We start from the raw sequence: 9,642 nt of genomic DNA, 5'->3' as shown, positions 1-9,642 counted from the left end.
ATCTATATATATATAGAACAAAAAGAAAAATGCATTGTGGACTTTATCATAGATAAAAGAAAGTTTTTACATTCCTTTCAAATATGCTACAGGTTTCAATCTCTTAGCAAAGCATAAAACGATTTAGTTATGATCAAATAACAGAGAAAATTGATTGAAGTACAATAAATTATATTAAACGTTCATAATTTCCGTTCTGGAAGTTCAAGTTTCACCTTACAAAAATCGCAAGATGCTGAAATTTCGTTTGATTGCTATTGGCTCTTAGTAGCGGCAGCAGCAGCAACAGCAGAAATAGTAGAAGCATCAAAAGCTCCGTCAAACACAGCAGCGGCAGCCACACGTACAGCAACAGTATATGGCTATTAGCAGCAGTAGTAGCAGCAGCAGTAGCCTTGCCACTGGCTTTAGTGATCGTGGTTTGCTAAGCTAACAACAGCAGTAATACCGTAAATCCTCGAGTATAGTCCGCAGGTGATTTTTAGGGGGCTGTTCTTCTGAAAAATCTAAACCATGTGTACAATACGCACCCCTTCTCTAACTTGAGTCAAGGAGGTCTATATAACGTCCATGGTTTGTAAAAATGTATACGGTAATGTCCTTTATTATTATTGTATATATAACATAATGCAAGCGTGGAGCTTTTTTGTGCATTTTCTTTGAAGAAAATAAAGAAATAACAGTAATAACGTTTAATAAATGTTGCTTGCTGCAAGTTGTGGATGATCCTTTTATGACTTCATTGCTCTCAGGCTTAGCTTAAGGTAATTTCGCGCCCGACATCACAAAATGCGTCTGAATAAACATTGGCGGACAGCAAATAGAGACTTGGACATTGCTTGAAAATATTTTTCATTTTTAACCTCGTATAGAGTACTCACTAGGGATTTTGACCTTCAAAATTTGGGGAATAAATGCGGATTATACTCGAGGATTTCCGGTAGTAGCAACAGCTTCAGCAGGACTGGCGTTTTATGTCTCCATTTCTTTCTCACAGTTATTTAAACATCGTCGGTATTTGATTATGAAGGTTGCTTCTATGTTGATACTTTGCCATGTTGTGGAAAATCGTAAAATTTCGATTGACTTTTACCTGCACTTGTATCAAAATATTCTCCGAGGGAGCAGTAAATGATAATCTTCATAATGCAATTTTCAGGAACTGAAAACTGGAATTGGTGGTTGCAACGCTGCGTAGGTATTCCTCCTTATGACTGGTGACGTATTGCTGTTCAGAAATGTAACGCTGACGAAGATGAATATTCTATGATTATTTCTTTGACAAGAACTAACAAACTAATCTATAATAATGTTCAAATATGAAAGTATAGAGAATGCTGTGTGAAACATTATGATCAGTAATTGGTTGCTGTCAAATGGGTTTTCTTCGTTTTAAGTTTTTCTCTCATGGGTACGAAAGAGAGTGAAATGCGAAGTCTCTTCTGGCGGGATTTGAACGAGATCTCAGTGAAACCTAATCAAATAACGTAATTAACACGGCCATTAATCAAAAACTCTTTTTAATTATACAACTTCAAAAGAAATCCTTAGTTATGTTGCACTTTTGAGGTGAACATTTTCTTTGGGGAATTCTGGCGGACTTTCTTTTGAGAAAATCCTTAGTTAGCAAGACAGGATTACGAAGTGTGCTGTTCTCCATGCGATTTATTCAAAGAGATTTAGACAGAAAAAAAGGAAGGTAAATAAAAACATCATCATCATCATCATCACATCATCATCATCATCATCATCAACAACAACAACAACAACAACAACAACAACAACAAAAACAACTTCATTTCTACATAAGAAAATATTCTGATCATGTATAAAGGAAAAACTATGAAAATAACTGAGAAGAAAAAATGTCAAGCGTTCATTAAAAGTCGCATTACAGAATCTCAACATCTACCACAACTACCGGACCTCTTCCATCACTTTATACACATCTGCAACCACCACCGCCGCCGCCGCCGCCTCCCCACCACCACCATCATCATCAGCTGCGGCAACAGTAACACCAGCGGCAATAACAAAGCAACAAAAAGCCACGTTCAACAGCCATAAAGCCAGCAACATCAACGCGTTAAACATCGAACGTTGCATTTCTCATCCTCAACATCATTACTCCTTTAACCACCGCTTTCATTCAAACAACCATCGCTACGAACACGCTGCTACAGCCAGCGCAAATATGTCACTAACAGCAACATGAACAATATCAACAAAACACTTTCATACCAGCACAGTCACTACTTCGGGATGTCTACCATTCAAATCACACCAACTGAGAACTATCCCCATCAAGAGTAAACGTCATCAGAAGCCTCTATGCCAGTGATTCCCAAGATTTTTCGGGCAGCCGTCCCCTTCATATTCGAGCCACACCCCTAGCACCTCCCCCACTCTTCATCACCTTCGCACATTCAAAACAACGGTATTTCACAAATAAAACATAACCTAATTATTAAACTATTATTTTGGGTGGGGGGTTACATCTATCGACCCCTTTTGGCCACTCTATTATTGTCCCACTTTTCTTCAACGCCCGTCTTGATCTTTACACAGGGGGCCGTCCACTTTGGGAACCGTTGTTCTACGTTGTCAATCTACTTACTAAAAATTACATCTTTGTATCCCTCACTCGATAATCCAGTCACCTTTAAAAACATGGTTATGATATTCTGAGGTGCGCTGCGGATTTTATTGATAGGGAGTTATCTCCCTTGCTGGACTTTCTAAACAGCGCATAGCAAAATCTGGGGGAAGATATAAAGATTCGTCTCCTGATATGCGTGGAGGAGGAGCCACTGTCGTGAAAAAAGACTCTCTGCCGTGAGGGTCTTCGTGGCACAGAATCACTGGAACATTGATACGAGACGTTCATTGATGTAAATCCTTTGACTTGCGGACGATTTTACTGGGGATACCACCCTCGTTGGTCATTGTTCGTTGATGGGATTCCGTTCTTAGTATCTGCCAACACATTCCACTCGTCAGGTCGGAAAGATATGCCGCCAGGCAGACTGACAAACTGTGACATTTGTTTGTGTTTCGTCAATTCACACAACAATAGCGAACAGCAACATCAACTACTACTACTGCTGCTACTGTTACTACTACTACTACTACTACTACTACCCATTTCCTCCTCCTACCATCACCACCACCACCACTAATACCACCGCCACCACCACCACTACTACTACAACTACAACTACTACTACCAATACAACCACTACTACTACCACCACTACTACTACTACCACTAATACTACTACTACGACGACCATCACTACCATCACCACCACCACCACCATCAACACGCTGCCACCGCCGTTCCCACACCACCACGGCCACCACTATAACCACCACCAACAACATCGCCACCACCGCCTCCGCCACCACCACCACCACCAGGACGTGGACGACCTTGAAAAACACTCCTTAACACAGACTCGAGAATAAGCTGTTCCTGACCGTAATATGCCATACGAATAGAATGGTTTGGCCACTTATCCCAGAGATGGCGTATGTTGTATAGGATCGTCGAAGAGAAATATTTTTTTGCAGAGTGTGTACTGGCAGAAACCAATGAAATCGCCGACTCGGCATGATAGAAATATTTGAAGCTGAAAATGGTAAATATTTTCCAAAATATTTACACTTATAGAACCATACAACATAAACCAGACGAAAAATCAATCCCGAGAAAGATTCCACTTTAGAGGAGGAGTAGTTGAAAGGAGAATGATAGCAAAAATTTCAAGAATAACTCGAATAAAAGTCAAAAACATAACATCATGTCACTCGCACAAAACATCATCATCATCACATTCATAATAATAATGATGATGATGCTGATGATGATGATGATGATGATGAGAAGGAAGAGAAGAAGAGGAGGAGGAAGAAGAAGAAGAAGAAGAAGAAGAAGAAGAAGAAGAAGAAGAAGAAGAAGAGGAAGAAGAAGAAGAAGAAGAAGAAGAAGAAGAAGAAGAAGAAGAAGAGAAGAAGAAGAAGTCCGAGGAATTTATAGCAAAATGATTTTGGAAAATATTGAAGTGTATAAACAGAGAAAGTGAAAACAAATTGTTTCAAATAGTAGAATACACACCGCTTCGTCGTCGAGGAAGCAACACACGTTATCGTTACACAATCTTGACGATGCAATAAGTCAGGAGAATTGTTTACAACCGCAACGCAGAAAAAACAATTACACTCCACTTAGGTTAGCGACACCGTATCTACAGAAAGGGGACGTCAAGTCACATCTTCACAAAAGAGAGATCGTACATAGAAGGCAAAGAAAGCAAAGTATAATCGCAAGGTACCATATTTGAGATGCAAATATTTAAGTATAAACCAGGGAAAACAAGCAAATAAATACACTAAACCACACACACACACACACACATTTACATTTGTATATTGAAAAAGACAAGTTTCACAGGAGTAAATTTATATAAAAAACGAAATAGGGAAAAAAGCTTGCAGAAATTTATCTAGGATAAAAGAAGGAAAAAATTTACATTTATATCAAAATATGCAACCGGTTTTCACGAAATAAAAGGGGATTTAGTCATGCTGAAACAAAAGAGAAAATAAATATCAGCTCTGGAATTGCACGTGTTGTATATAAATCGCCTGATGCTCAAATTTTGTTTCTTTCTGATTGTTGTTAGCAGGCCACAAAAGCAACAGTAGCAGCAGCAGCAGAGCAGCAACAGTAGGGATGTATATGACATCTATTTGCAAACATCTTGCAGATGCAAGTGCTGCCAGTTGGAAACTTCGTATGCAGGGTACGAGCAAATGTATGGGTTCATCAGGAGAGAATGCTCACCGTTTCGGGGCCTAACTCTCGACAGTATCATTGAGCAGCGGTCCCACACTCACTGAAATGAAGCTCCGCTTGCTAGATCAACAGTTAATCAGATGTAGCTCAATATTCTTAGAGCCATCGCTCATCGTCTCCTTTTAAACAAATCCAGTGGCTTGCTTTTTCCACTGTTGTTTGAATATCGTCCATGGCGGCATTTACTTCCCAATGAGTTACGCCTAAGGCTAACAACAATTGCCTTACACTGTCTCCAATAAATCCTCTGCATCAGCCTTCCACTGGAAAAAGCTCCGCTTTCCAGCCTGCGTCTTTACATTCCTCGAGGAGGTTTCCATAAAGGTCAATCTTTCGAGCCCGAGCGGCGTCCACATTATCTTCACGAGGAAAGGCTAAATCGCCGAGATTTGCCACATTCTTTCTCTCACACCAAATTATGATATCCGGTTTCTTCGTAACTCGAATGGGAACTCATTTGAATGGAGCCTTAAAAAAAAAAAGAGAAAAAAAGAAGTGTTATGCAGCTTTGATGACAGCTTTTAGGGGACTTAAACCTCCCTAATTTCGGATGGCCTGAGGTCTGCTTTCTCTGAGGTACGTAACTGCATGGCCTGAGGCATGAGGAATATCTACTGATCCTCGTAAACATACTCTTTATGGAGCAAATAGTGCTCCACCCAACAAGGGGCAAAATGTCCTGGACATATGCTTCACAAAAAACGCGGCGATCATCCATAATGCTTTGGAGACGCCGACGATTTTCTCGGAACATAACTTAATAGAACTAACAACGTATGATCCACAGAAGACTACAGATATGCTGGCTACTAGAAGCACCCAACTCCTCTCAATCCCAGAGTCACGAACTGTGAAGATCTAGAGACTGTTATGTGCAACGGTGCTTATGCATACCACCAAGATGGTGGCAATGTGCAGGCGGATGGCGGGATGGATTCTGAGAACCTTCAGAACAAGTGACCAGAAAACTATGCTCGGTCTATGGAAGACATTTGTCCTTAGCCGTCTTGACTACCGCTCTCAAAGCTAATTGGAATGGTATTGAGAAAGAGGTCAGGGACTGGTCTTCCAGTCTCGTCATGCAAGATATTGACATACCCCTACAGCACTTTACGACACTCATGCACGACATAAAAATATAATTCCAAGGGATAGGGGGATTCTAATGTGACGACGATCAAATATCTCATATCGTTCAAATGGGCCACGAAAGGATAGCAAGCGATCGTGTCTCGAAGTTGTTCGAGATCGAAAGTGAATTCAAACACTTCCATGAAAAGGAAAGGCAAAAAAATGAGGTCGGAGTAGTCGAAAGTATTAAGACAAAACTAAAAGCTTTTTATAGATATGCAAAAGAGTCTGCTTCAGGACAGTACACGATAGGGCCACCTACCCAAGGGGCCACGCAATGGGGATGATCCCTGAACCATGTGGTTGAGAAGGAAGTTTCTTAACACAATGTTACTACTGCATATATAATATATATATATATAATATATATATATATAGGCGCAGGAGTGGCTGTGTGGTAAGTAGCTTGCTAACCAACCACATGGTTTCGGGTTCAGTCCCACTGCGTGGCATCTTGGGCAAGTGTCTTCTGCTATAGCCAGTGACTTGTGAGTGGATTTGGTAGACGGAAACTGAAAGAAGCCTGTCGTATATATGTATATATATATATATATATAAGTGTATGAATATGTTTGTGTGTCTGTGTTTGTCCCCCTAACATTGCTTGACAACCGATACTGGTGTGTTTACGTCCCCGTCACTTAGCGGTTCGGCAAAAGAGACCGATAGAATAAGTACTGGGCTTACAAAGAAAAAGTCCCGGGGTCGATTTCCTCGACTAAAGGCGGTGCTCCAGCATGGACGCAGTCAAATGACAGAAGCAAGTAAAAGAGTATATATATATATTTATATATATACGAAAGATCTGTTTATAACTTAGGTTTGACGATATTCATATATAGAAGTTGGACCCGAGAAAAATTCACGGAAAGTATAAAAAATGTAAGCATCTGTAAATTGTGTGCTGGTGTCATGTGAAGTGTGACAGTTAAAGGCGGCAAGCTGGCAGAATCGTTAGCACGCCGGGCGAAATGCTTACCAATATTTCGTAAGTCTATGTTCTGAGTTCAAATTCTGCCGAGGTCGACTTTGCCTTTAATCCTTTCGTGGTCGATATATTAAGTACCAGTTGCATCCTGGAGTCGAGCTAATCGTATGGCCCCATTTCCTCCCCCAAATTTCAGGACTTTTGCCATAATTCAGAGTCTTTCAATTGGAGAGTTTTTGTTTAAAATGTGAAAATATTTCTGAAATATTCACCTGATGTGAAAGGACGTAGTGTATAGGATACGGTAATTAATTATTTTGTAAGAAAGTAAAATGTAAAGGGAAAAATAGAATTAACATTTTTGATTTTGTTTGGTTCACTGGATTTAACTTTTTTTACAAGAAAAAAGAAATTGGAATTATTCTGACCAAAACAAAGGAATTGCAGCTTAACCAAAATATAGAAAGTTGTATTGGAAGACCAAAAGATGTCATTTAGCTGAGGTGTAATTTTATAATTAAAACAAATTCAAAATTTAAATTCCGGTACATAAGTCTTACCATGTTAACTGGTGTATGGCCGAATTCAGATCGGTAGAAGACCTAAAACAAATGTGTGTGTGTGTGGTTTGGCCTTTAATAGCCAGGGGTCAATTTCAGGTCAATCGTAGAAAGGAACTCAAATACCTTCATGCAACTCCAAAAAGACAGTTTTATGCTGTTATGTCTTTCTCTCTTCCGCTTTTACCGAGTTAGCATAGGTGTTGAGAAGTAATAATACAACATATAGTTGGTGGTTTCAAATCTCTTCCAAAAATTATAAGTGAGTAGGCTAGTGCGTTATTTGCGTATAAATGAATGCATTTACATATACGAATATATGCATAAAATGCATAAGCATATGCATATATATCCGTACACACACACACACACACATATATATATATAGATAGACCGACAGACATATAGATAGGTAGATAGATAGATAGATAAGATAGATAGATAGATAGATAGATAGATAGATAGATAGATAGATAGATAGATAGATAGATAGATAGGTAGGTAGGTAGGTAGGTAGGTAGGTACGTAGGTTGGTAGGTAGGTAGGTAGATACGTGTACATACATGTACATCTGTGTGTTTTGGTGGCATGCATGTGAACATGCTTGAATATATATGTATGGCTGGATATATGTCACTCGTTTTGTGTATTCGTCGTAGTTTTATATGAATTAATCCGAATATTATCGGTGAGAAATTGAAACAATTTCTACTGTCACTTTCTCAAACTCCTTTACGGCATGTATCATACAGTCACATATACGCATGGACATAAACTCGCGTAAGCCTACACATTTCCAACATACAGAGACAATTTTCTAAGAGTCCAAAAGAAAAACAAAAACAAAATAGCCAGAATATAAATGAAAGCCCATTAAACTGTTTTGCCTTCTGCAATTTCCTGTGTCTTTCCTCTCTTTCATCAATAGCTTCATTTCAAACGTTTGATTTGTTTATTATATCATATTAAACTATTGCCGTGTCTGAATGCAATCCGGCGTATGTCTTTATATGTTTGTCGTTCAGTGTGTGTGCGTTTGTGAGAGAGATTGAGTGTGTATACATATCTATCTATCTATCCTTATATACATATACATATATACATATATATAGATACATATATATATATATAGTCTATAATATATATATATATATATATACATATATAGATATAGATATATAGATAACTCCCACACACACACACCAAAACACACACACACATATATAATATATATATATATATATCTATCTGTATGTATGTATAGACATAGACAGAAGATAGATAGATGCATGTATATACAGAGATGAATTAATATATCGATAGATAAACGTGTGTGAGTAGTTGTCTACTTATCATATACTTACATACATATACATATATATATGACCTTTTTTGGAGTATCCATACATACAACTTATATATAGATATATATATATATATATATATATATATATATATATATATAATATATATATTATAGAGAATATAATATATACATACATACCTAAGACATGAATAGAAATTCAAGATGTAAGCTCTGTGTGCGGTGGTGTCGTATGTGCGTGCGTGTGTGCGTGAGAGAGAGAGCGTGTCCGGATGTGTGTGCTTGTGTGAGTGTCTCTCTGTGTGTGAGTTGTGTTGAAGTTGATAGAGTCACAGAAGACACTAATGAAATTGTAATGATGCCAGCACTTGGTCGAAAAATAAAACAATATAGAAAATGAGTCATCAATATAAAACAAACAAAAAAACAATATTGCAAAGAAAAAAGAAAAGAAGGAATCAGATTTACCTTTGCGTGTGTTGTTTTTATTTTCTTTATTTTGTTCTTTTTTTTTTCATTTATTTATTTTTAATATTTGGTATTCTTGTTTAAATTCTGTTCGCCATCCACGTTGATTGTATTTTTCTACACACATTATATACTTTTCAATCTGTATATGTACGTACAGAAATATACGTACACACACACCAGACTCGCGCGCGCATGACGCACACTCACATACAGACTTATATAGAGACACATTTATATGTATATATATATATATGCGAATATATGTATGTATGAATATATCTATATATATATATATATAATATCTATATATATATTATATAAATATATATATATATATATATATATATATTATATATATATATACATATAC

This window comes from Octopus sinensis, linkage group LG10, assembly GCF_006345805.1.
Source record: "Octopus sinensis linkage group LG10, ASM634580v1, whole genome shotgun sequence".
Classification (NCBI taxonomy): Eukaryota; Metazoa; Mollusca; class Cephalopoda; order Octopoda; family Octopodidae; genus Octopus; species Octopus sinensis.
The sequence above is the reverse complement of the archived record's forward strand: the minus strand, read 5'-3'. Positions refer to the sequence as shown.